This window comes from Mustelus asterias, chromosome 3 (genome assembly GCF_964213995.1).
Source record: "Mustelus asterias chromosome 3, sMusAst1.hap1.1, whole genome shotgun sequence".
Classification (NCBI taxonomy): Eukaryota; Metazoa; Chordata; class Chondrichthyes; order Carcharhiniformes; family Triakidae; genus Mustelus; species Mustelus asterias.
In genome coordinates, this window is record NC_135803.1 from 45,079,896 (window position 1) to 45,100,908 (window position 21,013).

Below are 21,013 nucleotides of genomic sequence, written 5' to 3' on the forward strand. Positions count from 1 at the left end.
TTCAAAGAAACATGTTCATCTGGATCTTCTTCCAGGCCAAGTGCTTTTCAGCCAATCAACAGGAGCTGATTTGTATACCTGGTACTGCTCCTGGCATGCCTTCCTGCATTCTTCATTGAACCAGTGTTGAACCCTTGGCGTGATGGTAATGGAAAAAAGGGAATTGTGCCAGGAGATTACAGATTGTGATTATATACAATTGTTCTGCTGCTAATGGTGCACAGTGCCTCATGGGTGCCTAGTTTTGAGGTGGTAGATCTGTTTCAAATCAATCCCATTTAGCATGGTGGGAATGCCACATAACACGATGGAGGGTATTTTCAATATACAAGCAGGTTTTGGCCTCCATAAGGACAGTGCAGTGGTCACTTGTACTAAATACTATAATGGACTGATGCATCTGCAACAGAGAGATTGGTGTGTACAAGGTCAAGGGCAACACAGTGGCAACAGTGGTTGGCACTGCTGCCTCACAGCGCCAGGGACCTGGGTTCGATTCCCAGGTTGGGTCACTGTGAGGAAACTGCATGTTCTCCCTGTGTCTGCATGGCTTTCCTCCGGGTGCTCCAGTTTCCTCCCACAGTCCAAAAGACGTGCTGGTAGTTGCATTGACCGTGTTAAATTCGCCCTCAGTGTTCGCAACAGGCGCTAGAGTGTGATGACTAGGGGATTTTCACAGTAACTTCATTGCAGTGTTAATACAAACCTACTTGTGACACTATTAAAAAATACTTTAAGTAGATTTTTCCCTCTTATCTCTCAACACCTGCTGCTGACCCAGTCTAAAAAGCATGTCCTTTAGGATAAGTTTTAGTGAGGAGCTGAATGAAATCAGCATTAGTAGAGAAATGGTTTTGGGGAAATTGATGGTTGATAAATCTCCAGGTACTGATAATCTTCATCCCAGAGTACTTAAGGAAGTGGCTCTGGAAATAATAGATCCTTGGTGGTTATTTTCCAAAATTCTTTGGACTCTGGACTGGTTCCTATAGATTGGAGGGCAGCTAATGCAAGCCCGCTATTCAAAAAGGAAAGTAGAGAGAAAGTAAGGAACTATATATAGATCAGTGAACCTAATGTCATTACTGGGGAAGTTGCTAGATTCCATTATCAAGGATTTCATAACTCAGCTTTTGAAAGGCAGTGGTATAATCAGACAAAATCAGCATGGATTTACAGAAGGGAAATCACGCTTGACGAATCTATTGGAATTCTTTGAGGATGTAACTAGTAGAGTTAATCAAGGATAGCCAGTGGGTGTGGTTTAAGGCTTTCGACAGTGTCTCACATAACAGACTACTATGTAAAGTTAGAGCACATGGGATTGCAGGTAAGGTCTTGAGATGGATAGAGAGCTGGTTAGCACACAGGAAGCAAAGAGTCAGCATAAATGGGTTTTTTTCTGACTGGCAGTCAGTGGCTAGTGGGGTTCTGCAGGGATTTCTGCTAGGAACCCAACTGTTCACATTATATATTAATGATTTGGAAGAGGGAACTGAATATATTATCTCCAAATTTGCAGATGATATAAAGTTGGGTGGGAGGGTGAGCTGTGAGGAGGATGTCGAGATGCTTAAACATGATTTGGACAGGCTGAATGTGTGGGTGTATGCATGGCAGATGTAGTATAATGTGGATAAATGTGAGGTTATCCATTTTGGTAGCAATAATAGGTAGACATTATTACTTGAATGGGTGTAAATTGAGAAAGGTGGATACTCAGCGAGACCTTGGTGTCCTTGTGCATCAGTCGCTCAAAGTAAGTGCGTAGGTACAGCAGGCAGCAAGGAAGGCAAGTGGTATGTTGGCCTTCATAGTGAGAGGATTTGTGTACAGGGAAAGAGATGTTTTGCTGCAATTGTATCGGGCATTGGTGAGGCCATACCCAGAGTATTGTGTGCAGTTTTGGTGTCCTTATCTGAGGAAGGATGTCCTTGCTATAGTGGGACTACTGTGAAGGTTTACCAGGCTGATTCCTGGGATGCCAGGTCTGTTATATGAGAGACTAAGTCGGTTAGGATTATATTCACTGGAGCTTAGAAGAGTGAGAGGGGATCTCAGAGAAACTTATAAAATCCTAACAAGGTTAGACAGGGTAGATTCAGATAGAATTTTCCCAGTGGTGGGGGAGTCCAGAACTAGGGGTCATAGTTTGAGGATAAGGGGTAAGGGGTAAACCTTTTAGAACTGAGGTGAGGAGAAATTTCCTCACCCAGAAGATGGTAAATGTGTTGAATTCACTATCACAGGCCAAAATGTTGTCTGATTTCAAGAAGAAACTCTTGGAGCTAAAGGGATCAAGGGATATGAGAGGAAGGGGGATGAGAATATTGAATTTGATTATCAGCCACGACCAAGATGAATGGCGGAGCAGGCTCAAAGGGTCAAATGCCTACTCCTGCTTCTAGTTTCTATGACTCGGTCAGCCTGGTCAGTAGTGGTGCTACTGAGCTACCCTTGATGAAAATCATTGAAGTCCCCCACCCAGAATACATTCTGTGCCCTTGTCACCCTCAGTTTTTCTTCCATTGGTGTTCAACGTGGAGGAATATTGATTCATCAGCTGAGGGAGGATGGTTGGTGATAATCAGCAGGAGGTTTCCTTGCCCATGTTTGACTTTATGCCTTGAAACTTTGTGGCACCCAGAGTCAATGTTGAGGACTTCCAGGGTAATTTCCTCTCAACTGTATACTGCTGTGCTGCCACCACATGTGAGTCTGACCTGGTGCTGGTGGTATCTGGGACATTGTAAGATATGATCCCATGAATAAGAGCATTCAGGTAGTTGCTTGATGAGTCTGTGGGACAGATCTCCCAATTTGGAAGCAAATCCCCAGATGTTAGTAAAGAGGACTTTGCAGGATCGACTTTGCAGGTTTGCCATTGTTGTTTCCGGCACCTAGGTTGATGCCAGGTAGTCCATCTGGTTTCATAGATCTAGATGTGGAGACATACGTAGACCATTTGGCTGATTTCCTTCCCTAAAAGGCATTAGTGAACCAAATGGGTTTTGTGGATTGACCAGTTTCTAAATTCCAATTTTTAAAATTGAATTTAAATTCCACTAGCAGCCATGGCCTCTGGTATTACCACTCCAGTGGCATTACCACTCTGTCACCATTACCACTCTGTCACCATTACCACTCTGTCACCATTACCACTCTGTCACCACCTCGCATCAGTTCTAAATGTGTTAAAAATGTGGATACCAGACAGAAATGTGTAAAGATTTTTTGTAAAACATTTTCAGATGCAGTAATACAGTTTTAGTGAAGAGCTCCAACTTGTTAGAGATCAAGGAAACCAAGAATGGGTTTATAAACCAACCATCAATCTATATTTGTCTATGTTTGAAAAAAAGATCAGTGGATGCCAAATCACTTAGATTAATGAGATGGAACGGTTGGCATTACTGTTTCCAAAAAGTTGTTTTCTCTATTTTCTTTGTAGTATCACAGGAGAAATTGTAGTTTGACTGAGCAGAGCAATTGGTAATTGAAGGTCATGAAAAAAAAATAGGAATACATCCAACCAGACTTGGCAACTCTAAATTCTACTTCAGTTCACAATTCATCTAAATCTTCTAGTCTGTGGGACCAACTCTCTGTCTTACTGCTGCTTTTCTTGCCTGCCCCACCAGCTGATCCCCTCTCAGCCAGTGTCTCAGACTACCATAGACATTGTCACAGGTCCAGGACATCTAATTTCTGTGCAATCATCTGCTGTAATGGCAGAAGATCAAGAACCAATTTATCTGGGGGTTCTGTCTGTCTTCCGCTAAAGTTGCAGCCAAATATTGTGAGAAACCCCATGGAAATTAGTGTTGTTTGTTTCTTAAAGTTGTTTTAATGCTGCAATCTTCTAACGTGAACATCATGTGGCACGATGGCGCAGTGGTTAGCACTGCTGCTTCACAGCGCCTGAGACCCAGGTTCGATTCCTGGCTTGGGTCACTATCTGTGTGGAGTCTGCACATTCTCCTCATGTCTGTGTGGGTTTTATCTGAGTGCTCCGGTTTCCTCCCACAGTCCGAAAGACCTGCTGATTAGGTGCATTGGCCATGCTAAATTCTCCCTCAGTGTACCTGAACAGGCGCCGGGGTGTGGCGACTCGGGGATTTTCACACTAAATTCATTGCAGTGTTAATGTAAGCCTACTTGTGACAATAATAAATAAACTTAAACTTGTGTATGAAGGATTTGAATTAAACTGAAGTGTGCTTTCAGCATTAAAATTTCCATAAAAATAATCTAAAAACTGAAACCCTAAAACCTCGCAAATGATGGGAAGAAATTCTAGTTTCATTGTTCAAATGACTAAGATGAACGTTTGAGCTTCATGCTTAGTCTATGAGAAAATCTAATTCTCTTTACTAAATGACTGAAGCGTCTGATCACTTATTTCATTAGTTATAATTAATGTATTCAAAGCTTTCATTTGACGGGATAGGGTTTAAAGGTTTTTTTAATGAAAGTTCGTTAAATAGGGGAGTGAAATATGTTTATGGATTCTCAGCATGATTCACAATTAAGTTTGACCATATAATTGAACACCATTGGCATAACTATTATGGTGTAATTTTTAGAAAAGTAATTAACTAATGAACCATGCCATGCTATAATTTTTCTGCAAAGGCTATGGCTCAATTCATTTATAAATTTTAGTGAACATTAGTTAATTACTTTGATTATGGATTGAATTGTTTTATTGCGAATATCATAGAGTTATAATATGGAGCCTTTATTTTCTGAAGAAAATTCTCCTTGTTACTCTAACCAAATACATTCATTTTTAATCTAGTCTTAGTTGAATAAGTTTTTTGTATGAGCTTGAAATAAAAGTCACAAGATCAACCTTAGAATAAATTGGTTGTGACTTCTATTAAATTTAAATTACAATTTTATTTACCCAGAGAATGCTGAATGTTCCTCCACCCCACCACCACTTTTATAAGTTGCTTTTCCTTTTATTTATTGGAATTTTATCATAATTTACCTGTTGGTATCCTATACATTTTTCTTAGAAAGGCTTTGAAGGAAACATGTTAGCATGGATGTGTTGGCACAGTTGTACCTATTGGTGTAGTGGTACACACTTCAGAACCAGAGTGTTTTACTGGTGGTAGCCTAGGGTAGGGAATGTGATTGCACAAGACTGCTCTACCTTGTCAAAAATCTCTTCAAGGAGGGTCACTATTATTGTACTGTAGTGTGTATTGTTAAGGAAATGAATTTCTTAGTGGTTCCTTGGCTGTCATTATTAGAGTGCAGAATGTTTACTTTTCACACAGCAAGTCAAAGTTAGCGAAAGAGCTTGCAATCTTTTTTTAAAAGTTAGGCCATATTTAACACTTATCACTTTGTGTACTTAAACTCCATGCAAATTGATCAAATGTGGGGGAAGGATGTGGAAACCCATGAGCTTCAAACTGAGTAAGATAAAGTATTTTGTGCTATGAATGTGAAGATTATTAGATTGTTATGCTTTGGGACTGACACTTTGATTTAGTGTAAAATGGTGGAATGATGCAGGCCATGTGACCTTTTCTGAATTCTGCCTGACATCAGGCTTGGTTGTTAAAGATTAAAGAGGGCCCAGGTAATTTTACTCAGAAGAAGGTGTAAGACCTTCATATCTGGACGACGACAAGGGCTGGTAGAGAACCCCCAGCAGATTTCTCAACTTGTACGTCAAGGAAGAGGAGTTCATCTGACTGTTCCATTTCAAGGGTGAATTTGAGCGCAGGAGGAAGTCCATTAAGACATGTAAGGAAATTATTACATTCAGCCGTAAAACTAAATATAGTTTAGCCATCGCCCCTGTAGTGTCCCAAGATGTGAAGGTTAGATGGATTAGCCATGGTGAATGTGTGGGGCTACGGGGATTGTGTGGGGGAGAGGGCCTGGATAAGACACTCTTTCAGAGAGTCAGTGCAGACTTGATGGGCTGAATGACCTCCTTCTGCATATAGGGATTCTATGATTCTATGACTATGGGTAGGCTTTCGTCTCAAAGTTTCACATGGAGCTGTTATGAATGTCAGGCTTTCAGATCAGTTATATGTTAAGCCATCTAATTAATTACATGATAGAATGAAGTTGGGATTTAGAAAATAGTTAATCAGCATTTCTACCAGGATATGAGGCTCATGTGATTTATGTTACCATGGAGATGAACTTTGAGAGGTGAAGGATTCAAAGCAAGACATTGTTGTATCCAGTTTCAGAGATTTTCTTAAGATATCATGGAAACTCATGGACAGATCAGTCTGCAAGTATCTGAGAGAAAGAGTTAGAGAAAATGCTGTCATTATTATTCACCAAGCAAAAGACTCAGACTGAAAAGACCAAGTTTATGATGATTTAAACGAGGTTGGAAGATTCACCTAACTTTGGCTCGAGGGAGGAATTTCCAGGGTAACTTTCACCCTGAAAGTCAGTTTAGGGATGAGAAGTTATCTGCCTGGAGAAGGAAGATGGAAACCAGGGAGCTGAGAATTGTTTGGGACCGGTTCCTGGAGAATGAAATATCCACTTAAGGGACAGAATAAAGTATATTTGTGGAGGGAGATTTTTGATCATTTTAAAAGTCGAAGGTTTAGGACAAATAAAGAAAGGTTAAAAAAATCAGTAACAAAATCTATGTAATGATGCTTGGCCCAGAACCCAGACATCCATTACATTTGTTGAAACACCTGCACCGCAGATTTGTTTTATTGACAGCTCAGACTGGCTGATATCGCCTGTCAATTGCACAATGTCATTATGGAGGTGAACAGAGCTCACCATTGGAGTCATGAGGAGGACCTAATGAACTTGTGTTTTTAAAGATTTCCTCATGCAGGCTAGGGTTCATGTTCTCTAAGGGTCTGTGAACCACAACTATTTAAAAACCTGGCCTAACTACATAAAAGTTGCAGAGTAAGATGCACCTAACTCCACAATGGAACTGGCCAGGTCAGGATTGAGGGGTTTTGGTCGGAATGTGTCTGCACTATTTGAAGGCACTCCCATAAATCTGACAGCCTAGGAATGGGGTCAGGCATCCCAGTATGGGGACCCCCTCACCATTTTTTAAAGGGCTCCCAAATCATCTTGATTCAGTGAAAATCCGAGCAATATTGTTCCTATTCTCTGAAATTGGGTAACTACACTTTTTCTGTTTTTAGCAGTGCTGCTAATAAAGTCATTGCTAACTTGTTCAATTGAACTTGATTATTGGTGTCTGCAGCCATAAGATTCCTATCATTCAAGTCAACAGGTTACATCAAGGCCTACCTGTTTGTTCAGATGGGTATAAATGTTTCTGTGGCAGTACATGAAGAAAAATGAGGAATTCTTACAATGCCCTGACCAACATCAACTGATACCACCAAAACTGGTTAACTGGTCATTTGTCTCTTTGTCATTTATGGGACCTTGCTGTGTGCAAATTGATTGTTGTGTTTAGTTACATAACAACATGATTACAAAAAAATAGTTGGCTGTGAAGCACTTTGGAATATGCTAAGGACATGAAATAAACTATATTTCGGAAGATATAAAAATGAAAGTACTTTCTTCAGTAAGGGCAAGTTTAAGAGTGAGGTCAGATAATTCTTCATCCAAAGAGTGAGCATCATGTGAAATAGATTTCTGAATGAAATAGTGGACATTATAAGTAATCATTAGATACTGTGCTGGGAGTTGTTTGGGTCTTTTTGATTGGATTAGCTGAGAAAGGATTTGTCTTGTCTTACAATTTATCAAAATTGATTTTTAACCAGGCTACACTACTCTTGTAGAGATCAACTGACCCAACACAGAATAAGTACAGAATTTGGAAACTCCCAGGACTATATATTGCAATTCCTATATTGGAATGCTGGCTACTCTTCAAAAGTATTTAATTGGTCAGAGGGACTTTGGAAGGCTTTGACTTCATGAGAGCTGCTATATAAATGCAAGTTCTTTCTTCACCACACAATGCAAGGCCTCTAGATTTGTCACTAGGGAGTTTCATCACTTCATCTTTACAAATGCACTATGTAGAGAGCAGGTGCTCAAACACGTCTCCTGCAACATGGCATGGAGGTAATTCATATTGTGCAACCTTTAAATAATTACTATGGTGCAATAACGTTTTTTAGATTTCTTAAAATGAATATAATCAAACTCACCTAAGATTTTACTGCTGGAGAATGAAGAGGCAGCATAGTACTGTGTCTGAGATTGTTCAGGTGTGCACATTAATAATGTTCGTCGGGAAATCAAAATAATCCCGGGCTCTTTTAACAAGTGTTTACGTGATACTATGTGATTACAGTGCTTTAAAACATAACCTTTTTCACTTCTGGCTACTGAGTTCAAATCTGACTCAAACTGAGAGATATAAGGCTGTGTTATGAAATGCATAAGGCAAACCTCAATGCAGTTCCTTCTGGATGCAGGAAAATGAGAATTATCTTGAAATGCCAGCAAAGAAGAAAATGAAATAGTTGAGAAACCCTACTAAAGGTGATATAAACAAACCTTAAATCCAGTGCCGGATTTAGACTTGGTGAGGCCCTAAGCTATATAAAGATTGGAGGCCCCTTGTTAAAAAGTTACACCAAAAGGTCTCACAAAGGTGCGTACCAAAACAGGACCTTGGGTCACCACAAAAAAATTGAAAACATAATTATGCCTTTTAATTATTTAATAGCAAGGTATTTAAAGTGAAAAATACAAATTATTTTCAAATGAATGCATTTACTGATTACGTATTTATCATTTGGCTGGCTTGATCTCTCATAGATTTTGGTAATTTTGGTAATTTTTTGAGTTGCTCTTCAAGCTGGTGCTTTCTTTTTCTTTTCTGGTATCCGCTCTTAAATGTTCTCTTCATTGTAAACCTTCTGAAATTTTGTGAGGCCCCTGCGGATTGTGAGACCCTAAGCTGTAGCTTGTTTAGCTTATGCCTAAATCCAGCACTGCTTAAATCACTTATGCTGCAACAATTGGAAAGGCAAAATTAGTGGTTTTCCCTCTGGATTCCCAGTTCCCATTATTATGATCATTAACTCATTTACTGCATGTGCCCATTTATAGCATCACTTGTTGTAGCCCAAAGCACCACCTGGTTTCTTCCTGCAATTTAAACTCATTTCCTTTTTATATTCTGTTTGTGCTGAAATAGTTTCTTAATTGCAATATATATACCTTAAAAATTGCACAAAACAATCCTTCCTTTTGATATTAACTGCATTTGGAATACTGCCTCCAGCATTGGAGATGCTGATACTGAGACTTCACTCACTGACTGAAAATAATTTGATAAAAACAAGATACCGGATGCAATTTTGAATGATTACAAGGAAGGAAATCAGCAAAGAACCTACGTCAGCAGGGGTACTATTATATTGATACTGAGTAGCATCCAGATGATGATAGGGAAGATCACAGCTTGAAAATACCTTGGTAACAGTGACCCTAACATAAGAATGTGAAAACTTTTGAGCCTGTTCCAGCATTAAGTATGGACATAACTAATCTTCGACATCAAGTTCACTTTCTCAACCTATCCCCAAATTCCTTGATTTCCATAAAGTCCAAAAGTCTTTTGATCTCAGCCTAGAATATACTCAATGACTTCAAAGATGTGCAGTTAGGTGGATTGGCCATGACCAATGTGCAGAGCTATTGAGTTAGGGTGGGGGAAGGGGGTGTTCTTTTGGAGGGCAGACTTGATGGGCTGAATGGCCTCTTCTGCACCATAGGAATTCTATAATTCCATGATTTTATGACTGAACATCTGCAGCCCTCAGGGAGAGATAACACTTTGAAGAAATTCCTTTTCATCTTTCTCCTAAATGGTTTCCCCCTTATTTTGAGACCATGCCCCTTATTTCAAGATTCTCAACATCTGCTTTATTAATGCCTCTTAGAATCTTAAATGTTTCAGTGAAATCACCCCTCATTCTTGCAAATTCCAGAGAATTCTGGCCCATTCTACTCAACTTCTTGTCATTCCTAGAATGAGAATGCTAACACTCTCATTCGAGGAATCAATTCAGCGGACATTCATTGCATCCCTTCGAAGGCAATTGCACCCTTTGTAAGTTATGAAGACCAACCAATACACAGTATTCCATGTGTGGTCTCACCAAAACCCTGTACAAGTCTTCCTTCATACTTGTACTCTAGTCCTTTTCAATATATGGAACATACTATTTTTCCTTCTTAATTGAATGTTTTGTGTAAGGACAGATGGTAATATGATGGATCTTAAGATTAGACACATGAAGGAAAAGAGAATGTGTACAATGAAGTCGTCATAGTCCCAGATGATTATAGATTTCTCTCCCCTTTGAGGGGGAAAGCTGACTGGTGGTGATTTTAACCTAAGGATCACCATACCTAAGGCAAGGGACAAGGTTGAGAAGGCAGGACCTTCATGAATAACCTCAACTAGTATAGGAATTGTATCCACACTGTTGGTGTTATTCTGCGTCCAGCTAACTGAGCTCCCATGTGTACAACAGAAATATTTAGAAAGGCAGATATAGAGGGAATAAGAGTGACCTAAGGGGAATAGTCTGGAAAGCACCAATTGAAAGGGATAGAATGGAAGCAAAGTAGATCCTGTTGAAGACTACTATACACAGTATTCAGAACAGACACACTACTAGAGTTAGGTAGCAGAGCAAAAAGATCAATGTGAGCATCAATGAAAGGTGATGCGGTAGAAAGTGACTAAGAGAGAGCAAATATACTAAATTAATTATTCCCTTAGTTCATTCACCATGTTCTCTGTGGCTTTATACTTTGGGAACAATCGCTTTTATCCTTGCATTACTTCCATTTTCCCTTTGTTACCTTTGTGCTCAGAGAGATCGTGAACATTTCTTTCAAGGCACAACTTAAGCTTATCGAAAATTCTGAACTGCACTGGGAATGTTGATAATTCCTGCCATGTGCCATTTAAAAAAATAAATTGATTCTAATTTGAAACAAAAAATGCAGGTAGCTATTTTGGAGCAATAAATTTAGTGATTAATTAAGTATGGTGAAAAGCCTTTCCTAAATATGTAAAAGCAAAGTCTGAGTAACAAAATCAGAATTTGAAGAATAAATAAAATAATATTTATCTGGCCTAGAACTCCTTATTAACCAGCTTTCTTGATATTTTTGTAATCGTGTTGCCTTTGAAAATGATGAAATATTTGAATTTACCTTTTAAAATAGTGTAAACTTGTGACAAAACTCCAGGAGAGCAACAGTTTGTGAATCTAGTGGGACTAAGCTGTTGACCATTTGAAGCAAAGTCTTGACTGCAAATCTTGACACTAGCTACATTTTCCTCCTATTGGCTACTTGTTTTCAGGCTCCCAACTCCAGGGCTTGAGCACAGAGCTGAGACTCCAGTGCAGTACTGGAGGAATGTTGCACTGTTGAAGGTGCTGTTTTTTGGATGAGGCATTAAAATGGAGGCCCCACCTCCCTGTTTAGATTAATGTAAAAGATCCCATGACATTATTTCGACAAAGAGTAGGGGAGTTATCCACAGCATCCTGGCCTATATTTATCCCACAACAAACTACACAAAACTAGTGATCTGGCCGTTATCACATCACTGTTTATGGGAGCTTACTGTGCACACATTGACTGCTGCATATCCTATATTACAACAGTGACTACACTTCAAAAGTACTTCACTGGCTCTAAAGCATTTTGAGATGTCTGGTGGGATGGAAACGTGCTAAATAAATGCAAGTCTTTCTTTTTTATTTTAAATGGGCTAGCTAATGGTGGAACAAAATTTAATGTCAGATTTCCTTCTGAGCTCAATGAGAGTGGATACATTTGATCAGTGCACCGTGAGACACTGCAAGTAAAAGACATCAAGTGGATAGGTTTTTCATGCAGGACCTCATTTTACTGACTTTCCACACTTCACTCTACTGGCATTAGAGACCACAGAAAATAAATTATATAAATAATAGATGCATTTCATATTATTTTATAAGATGCCCACTGCACAATTAGCTACTTAATGAGGTATCTGTGTATGCTAAAATGTATTATGTACTTCAGCCACACAACAATTTGAAATGCTGTTTATAAGACTGAGTTTTCTGGCTTTTGTTCATTCAATTTTCATCAATTTAGAAAATTCATTTGTTGCTCCATGGAAGCATACACACTGGTACAATTATTCATATTGGCATCTGGTTTTTAGTCAAATAATGTTCCATGATTGCACTACACAGGTGTGGGTGATGATTGAGCAGAGAAGCAATTGCAGAATTATCCAATTATTGTACAATTATACACTCACAGAAGAATATGTGCAACTGATCTTTTGATACATCATTGCTAAATATTTTAATTATTTAACAATCTTACTCAATCAAAGTTTTAAAAAGTTGTAAAAAGACTTAAATGAGCTAACACCAGTTCTCTAACAAGCCAGCGTACTTTTAAATACATTTCTCAGTCAGGGAAATAGATTCTGTAGAAGTTGTGAATATGCCATGTTAACTAGCAGAGCATACCTGAAGGTGAGAATCATAGAATCTCTACAGTGCAGAAGGAGGCCATTCAGCCCATCGAATCTGCACCGACTCTCCAAAAGAGCATACCCAGCCAAAATAACCGCCCTATCCCCTGTGCATTTACCATGTATAATCAACCTAACCTAACCACATCTTGGGACACTAATGGATAATTTAGCATGGCCGATCCACCCAACCAGCACATCCTAGGACTGTGGGAGGAAACTGGAGCATTCGGAGGAAACCAACGCAGACACGGGGCGAACATGCAAACTCAACACAGTCACCCAAGGCTGGAATTAAACCCAGGACCCTGGCACTGTGAGGCAGCACTGCTAATCACTGTGCCACCGTGCAACCCTTATTTACTTACTTATTTGATCGCTTCTTAGCCTTTTGGCTACGATCAAGTGAGATCAGGTATAATGCCTGTTCTTGCCAGCTTGAATCTAGTGCGTCTCTTGTGTGGGGACCATGAATTGGATTCAAGTTGAATTTGGATTGGTGTTTGGAGCGAGCAGGTAGATGGATTAAGGGATGACCCTGTCCATTCTACACATTGGCTCAGTAACTCTGAGAAAGGAATAAAATTTAAATAGGACATTTCTCCGTTTTTGCTAATTAGTATTGAAACCACTTAAGACCAGTGAGGAATATTTTGTGAAATGCTAAAGTTCATTTGAAAAAAAATCTTTAAAATGAAGAATACCGAATGTGTGATTCTCATGTGCGCTGCTCTTGGCACGAGGTAGAGTAATTTGCTACATTTTTCCATTTAAAAAAGTATCTGATACTTAGAGATGTTGATGCTGTTTCATTTACTTCCTTTATATTCCCTGATGCTTCTTATGGGACGCCATATCTGAAATTCTCGACACAAGCTCTCTCTGACCTATTTACAGCTTTGTTTTTACTTAAACAGCAATTCCGTCACTTTTCAGACATAGGCATGTGCTAATTTGTACAATACTTAGGATGGAACAGCAAATGAAAACTCAACATGTATTGGCTCATTTTGAAATGTATGTGAGAACCAAAATTCCACAACTTGCCTCCTGAATGTGAATACACATCCTCTTTATCCTACGGCTGCACTTGTCAGTTAAATCTCTTAAGAGGTGGATTTAACTTTGGGGTAACATTTTAAATATAAATTGCACGAAGATCCTTCTGATAGAGTATAGTCCAAAATATCAGGATGGAACAATAGCGTTAAAGGTATTTGTTGTCCTTCTATTAATTCTAATAAGTTTAGACAGGGTTGATTCAGAAAGAATGTTCCTAATGGTGGGGAAGTCCAGAACTAGGGGTCATAGTTTGAGGATAAAGGGTAAACCCTTTAGAACTAAGGTGAGGAGAAATTTCTTCACCCAGATGGTTGTGAATGTGTGGAATTCACTACCATAGAATGTAGTTGAGGCCAAAACGTTACCTGATTTCAAGAAGAAATTAGATATAGCTCTTGGGGCTCAAGGGATCAAGGGATATGGGGGGAAGGGGGGATCAGGATATTGAATTTGATGATGAGCCATGATCAAAATGAACGGCGGAGCAGGCTCGCAGAGCTGATTGGCCTACTCCTGCTTCATGCTTCTATGTTTCTATTTAACTGTAAAGAAGGTCTGTAAACAATATTTGAGATGAAACCTGATCCTTCTTCATGAAAAGAGAGACAATTTTCCTTCTTTGTGTTTCTATCCTTAATCAAATATCTTCCGGTGGAAGTAGAACCAGATTGAGAACATTGAGATTAATATATTCTAATAGCCGTAATGGATTAGGAACAATGCTATGACAAAATGATTTTAGCTTCCACGATTAACATGACAAAACCCTTGATGATTTTATGACAAAATACATTAACCACATTATTATCTATAATGAATATTTTATTTTTAATATAGGTAAGTGCATGTGTTGTATGAAATAATAATTGATTGCAGTTGAATACAATCTATCCATAGAGATCAATATGGCCCTTCATGAAGAGAATGCCTTTTATTCCCATGAGTGATTAGATAGCTGTATCAATGTTGAGTTTTGCTCTATTCTCTCAAATCATAATAACTTGCATACTCCACACATATTTATCTTATTCCAAATGTTGTCTCTGAATATCTTTTTATTGTAATTATTAATCAACTACTGGATCTCCCATGATATTGCTGTGGTGCCAGGAGCAGGATTTCAGCATCAGTATTTGGGAAATCAGCTGATCCAATATAATTGGGTCCAATATTCATAGAATCATAGAATCCCTACAGTGCGGAAGGAGGCCACTCGGCCCATCGAGTCTGCACTGACCACAATCCCACCCAGCCCCAATCCCCGTAGCCCCTCGTATTTACCCTGCTAGTCCCCCTGACACTAAGTGGCAATTTAGCACGGCCAATCAACCTAACCCGCACATCTTTGGACTGTGGGAGGAAACCAGAGCAACCAGAAGAAACTTACGCAGACACAGGGAGAATGTGCAAACTCCACACAGACAGTGACCCAAGCCGGGAATCGAACCCAGGTCCCTGGCGCTGTGAGGCAGCAGTGCTAACCACTGTGCTACCGTGCCGCCCCCAAGAGAGAATTTTCAGTGAGAATTTTTTAATATCCTTTCATGGGATGTGGGCATCCCTGGCTGGGCATGCATTTATTTTCCAGTCTTAATTGCCCTTTGAAGATGGCGGTGAACCTTGGGCTGTTACAGTCCATCTGCTTTCAGTTTTCTGCAACTGAGTGGCTTGTTAGGCTATTTCAGAGGGCAGGAAGTCAACCACAATGCTGTGGGTCCAGCCTTACATGTAGGCCAGATCAGAAAAAGATGACAGATTTCCTTGCCTAAAGGCCATTAGTGATCCAAATGAGTTTTTACAGCAATCAATGATAATTTAATGGTCATCACTGCTGAGACAGCTTTCAATTTCAGATTTATTATTTGGTTGAATTTAAATTCTACCAGTTGTCATTATGGGATTTGAACCTGTGCCTCCACCACATTAGGTTGTGATTTATGGACCACCAGCCCAGCAACGTTCGCTCATCTTTTTTTCATATATTTCATGTACCAGTTGTAGACACTTCAGGGGAAGATAGAAGATCTGCCAGGAAAAGTTTCTGTTTTTGATTTTGAAGATTAGTTGTTGTTGATCATGTGACAGGTAATCATGGGCTACATGGTAAGTATGGACTAATCAGCAAAGGTACACTAACTTATTTTCTTATTTCACAAACTTTTCATAGACAGTCAGAAAAGTAAACTGTTGGATGTTTATTTATTTTGTTCATATTATAGTTAGGACTATTCCCTGAGGAAAATGGAGATGGCATGGCCCAAATGACACACTGATAATGGTGTCACCATTATCAGTTCCTAACTAGGTAATGCAAAATCTGCTTTATCACACCTGCAGACACCACAGTGTCTACCTGAACAACCCAACCCAGGATTGTACACTACCCCTTAGCATTTTGATTTCTCGCTAACCTTCTCCATGAGGCCCCTGATTCACTCCCACTCATGCCTTCACCTTTATCCCCCACACTTGCCCATCTCCGGGCTTCTGTGGCCCCAAGGCCTCTGATCTCCCCTGATGCCCTCTCCCTCTCTCCATTCCCACACTGCCCCTGGGCCTCCGTTCTTAACTAAGACCTGCAACCTCCATGGCCTCCAATTCAGAGGAATCAGATGATCTCCTATGGGGCTGCTTGGAGTCAGCGGACTGGTCAACATTTAAAAACGCTGCGACCAGCCTGAACGAGTACGCCACTACAGTAACTGACTTCATTAGTAAGTGTAGAAAACTGTGTGCCAAAGAAGCAAATCCGTGTGTTCCCCAACTGGAAACCATGGATGAACAGCGATATCCACTGCTTGCTGAAGTCTGGGTCCGAGGCGTTCAAGTCAGGTGACACTGACCTATACAACAAAACCAGATACGATCTAAGGAGATCCATCAAAGATGCCAAAAGACAGCACTGGACCAAGCTAGAGTCCCAGGCTAGCCACACCAACCTCCGCTGACTATGACAAGGTCTGCAAGACATAACAGGCTACAAGATGAAGGCATGTAAAATCGCCAGCTCCAATGCACCCCCCTCCCTGATGAGCTCAATGCATTCTATGTCTGTTTTGAACAAGAGGTCAGCGAGAGCATCCCCTCCACCCTGGAAGCCCTGGATGAACCTGTATCTGGGATCACCATTGCAAATGCCAGAGCAGCTTTTTCGAAGGTCAACCCACGGAAAGCGACTGGCCTGGATGGGCTACCCGGATGAGCACTCAGATCCTGCGCGGATCAGCTGGCGACGGTACTCGCAGACATCTTCAACCTTTCTTTACAACAATTTGAGGTCCCTATCTGCTTCAAGAAGACGACCATCATCCTGGTACCTAAGAAAAACCAAGCAGCGTGCCTTAATGACTATCGGCTGGTGGCTCTGACAGCCATCATTATGAAGTTCTTCGAAAGGCTAGTCATGGCACGAATCAATTCCAGCCTCCTGGATTACCTGGATTCACTAAAATTTGCCTACCGCTGCAACAGGTCCACAGCAGAAGCCATCTCCCTGGCCCTGCACTCAACCCTGGAACACCTAGATAACAAAGTCACCTATGTCAAACTCCTATTTATTGACTACAGCTCAGCCTTCAACACCATTATTCCCACAAACTCATCTCCAAACTCAATGGCCTGGGCCTCGGCACCTCCCTCTGTGACTGGATCCTGAACTTCCTAACTCACAGACCACAATCAGTAAGAATAGGCAACAACACCTCCTCCACGATCATCCTCAACACCGGTGCCCCACAAGGCTGTGTTCTCAGCCCCCTACTATACTCCTTATACACCTATGACTGTGTGGTCAAATTCTCCTCTAATTCGATTTTCAAGTTTGCTGACGACACCACCGTAGTGGGTCGGATCTCAAACAATGACGAGACAGTGTACAAGAATGAGACAGAGAATCTGGTGAACTGGTGCGGCAGCAATCATCTCTCTCTCAATATCAAGAAAACGAAGGAGATTGTCATCGACTTCAGGAAGTGTAAAGGAGAACATGCTCCTGTCTACATCAATGGGGACGAAGTAGAAAGGGTCGAGAGCGTCAGGCTTTTAGGTACCCAGATCACCAACAACCTGTCCTTATCCCCCCATGCTGACACTATAGTTAAGAAAGCCCACCAATGCCTCCTCTTTCTCAGAAGATGAAGGAAATTTGGCTTGTCAACTACGACTCTCATCAACTTTTACAAATGCACCATAGAAAGCATTCTTTCTGGTTGTATCACAGCTTGGTATGGCTCCTGCTTTGCCCAAGAACGCAAGGAACTACAAAAGGTCGTGAATGTAGCCCAATCCATCATGCAAACCAGCCTCCCATTCATTGACTCTGTCTACACATCCTGCTGCCTCAGCAAAGCAGCCAGCATAATTAAGGACCCCACGCACCCCGGACATTCTCTCTTCCACGTTGTTCCATCGGGAAAAAGATACAAAAGTCTGAGGTCATGTACCAACCGACTCAAGAACAGCTTCTTCTCTGCTGCTATCAGACTTTTGAATGGGCTTACCTTGCATTAAGTTGATCTTTCTCTACATCCTAGCTATGACTGTAACACTACATCCTGCACTCTCTTCCTTCTCTATGAATGGTATGTTTTGTCTGTATAGCGCGCAAGAAACAATACTTTTCACTGTATGTTAATACATGTGACAATAATAAATCAAATCAAATCATTCTCCCAAGCCTCTGATTCCAACCTTTCTCACATACAGATCTCCAACTGCTAATCTTTTCAACACTCCACTCTCCCATTAGGCCTGGGATGAGAACCACCTCACCCTGGATCCTGGGATCAAGCCCCCCCAGAGACTGGCAACCCTAACAAGATTGATCCACCAAGCACCGCACCTTCAACCTAGTTTCCCCCACCCCTGGGGCATGGACTTAACAGATCCTGCAGTCACCTCTGGACTGATCCACATCTGACTGGAACCCAAGCCTGTCAATCAGGCTGGTTTCTAGGAGAGGAACGTGTTAATGATGTAAGAACACATGAGGGAGCCTTGCCCTCTGGGTTCTCCATTCTTTACTGACCCCCCACTCCCTTCCTCCCTCTGCCCCAATGAGTCAGATGGTTAAATGCAGCCCTATGTGCTTCACGCAACATTTAAAAAGACTATTTTATTCCACTTCCCCTCTTTAAAGGAAACAAGATCAGTTTTGTATTCTTCACAGCTCTCACTTTGGTATTTGTTTGTCTCTCTCACAAACACTTGTACTCACAATGTATATTCTTTCTTTAGCAGACAGATTGCATACTTATTATAGAATGAAACCATGTTAACTATCGTGATAATTTTTTAATGTATTGTTGAAACAAATGAATCTACATTTCGAGTTTACCATAGACCTATGACTAATTGAAAATAAAAACTTCTAAAAAATAGCACTGAATGTTGTTTACCTGAAATCCCAAAGATATTTTCTTTTGATTTGAACATAATTTGAGATCCCAGGGCCAATCTAAATGACCTCATGGTTGTAATAGGGGTGATTCTCAGGGGGAAACATATTGCAGATAATTACCTGCAGAGGCAATAAGAGGAGATTGTTAAATGACTATATATATGGAGAAAGTCACTGTGCTACAAGTATCACTTCTTGCTAAAATGAGTTTCTATTTGAAGTTATGTTTTCTGTTGTTTTCTTGTGAGTTTTCAAGATTTGAAGCTGCTCCATCAGGCTGTAAACTTCCTGAACATACAGCCAGTGGGGTGCTTCAGGATGGTGATATCATTATCGGAGGAGTGTTTCCCCTTCATGCCACTATTGAGGCATCCAATGTACCCTTCACATCTGAGCCAGGCTACAGAATGTGCAATGACCGGTAAGTGCAAAATAAATTGGTATTTTATTGCAGCTGTAATATGTTCCTCCGTTCATTAAACAATAGAGTTCTGATAAATGTACAACTCATTTGCTAAGAAATACTATTCTTGAATCAGGATATGTTTGCCTTCAGACTTCCTTATCTCAGCATGGGTGGCAGCTGGCTGGTTGAGAGGCACCAGCAAGGGTACTGGTGGCAGTGGTGGGAGCAGAGCACAACTGGTGTCTGAAGAGAGGGCACCAGGGTTCTGATCCACTGCCACCCAGGGGGTGGTGTATCAGCAGTTCTCAGCCATTCCTGGATGGGAATAGTCTGAGACTGAGTACCAGCAGTCAGAGATCTCATGACCTTTGTCTGAGCACTGTGTGACTGGAACATCAGCAGGACTACACTGGGCTGCAGTGGAAGCTGAGACAGTGAACATTAGGCGCTTCTTCAGGGGTTGGTCTGACTGTCAGACCACGGAAATCTTCATCATTTCCATGGTGGAAGGATGGGTTCCCTGTGAGATGCCCTGTGCCACAGAGGATCCAAACTCCTCTGTGTTCCTAGTCAGGGGCAACTGTCGCTCTGACAATGTCCCAAGCATCTGAACGTGCATGTCCATCATAAAAGCTCTCATCTGAAAGCCAAGCTGCAGAACCTATGTGCAACCGTGTCCCTCTGATTACAACCCACTCATGTCTGATGATTCATCATGTACAGATACCAAATCTAAACTGGCCTCCAAGTTTGTGTAGTGCCAGTATCTGAGCTGATGGCTGCAAGCATTAGGTTGAGTGATGGTGCTTTGTCCTCAGAGCTCAATTCCTCCTCTCCCCGACCCTTTCACTTGTGGCTGCAGTGACTGAGCAGACAGCAGTTTTTGGCTCTCTGAAAACACAAAAGCATAAGGGGAAGGAGGGGTGAGGGATGGGGTTGGGAGGAAACACATCAATAGTTACTTCATCTACAGTTTCAAGTTCATAGTACTTTTCAGGATGAAGGTGAGAAATGAGTTGGAGAAGCAGCAACTATTCATCATGCAAGTTGGCCTTGGCAGCAGGGGTTGCCACTGGCTTTATTACATTGGTGCCCATGATCAGGACTATCTGTTCAAGGGTGCTTAAAGAATGGATTCTTGCTGGTTTTCTGTCCATCATCTTCCTGTCCCACCTGTTGTGAATCACCTTCTCCTGCAAGACAGAGGCCAGAATGTCAGTGATTGTGTGTCAGTATGTTTGGGTAATGTGTTAACCATAGCAGAATATGTGGAGGCAGTGAGAGGTGTATGCGTGACTGGAAGTTGTACATGGGGGACGTGCAGTATAACAATGTTAGGGGTAAGTTCTGAGTGTCAGGATGTGTGATGAGGTATGTTGCATTGAGCAATGTGAAAGGTGCGATGTGTCTAAGAAGTGATGAATGCACTCACCTTGACCACCCGAGTGAACTCATTCAACTGGTAGTTCTGCCAGGTTCATGGTACCAGGCTCTAGGCATTCACAACCTTTATCAGGGTTAGTCTGACCGACTTCTTGCTTCCCGTTGGAAACCTGGATTTTCCTGTCTCCCTCAGAAATAAAGAGTTTGCCAAACACTTATCTATGAAGGTTGGACATTTCAATTT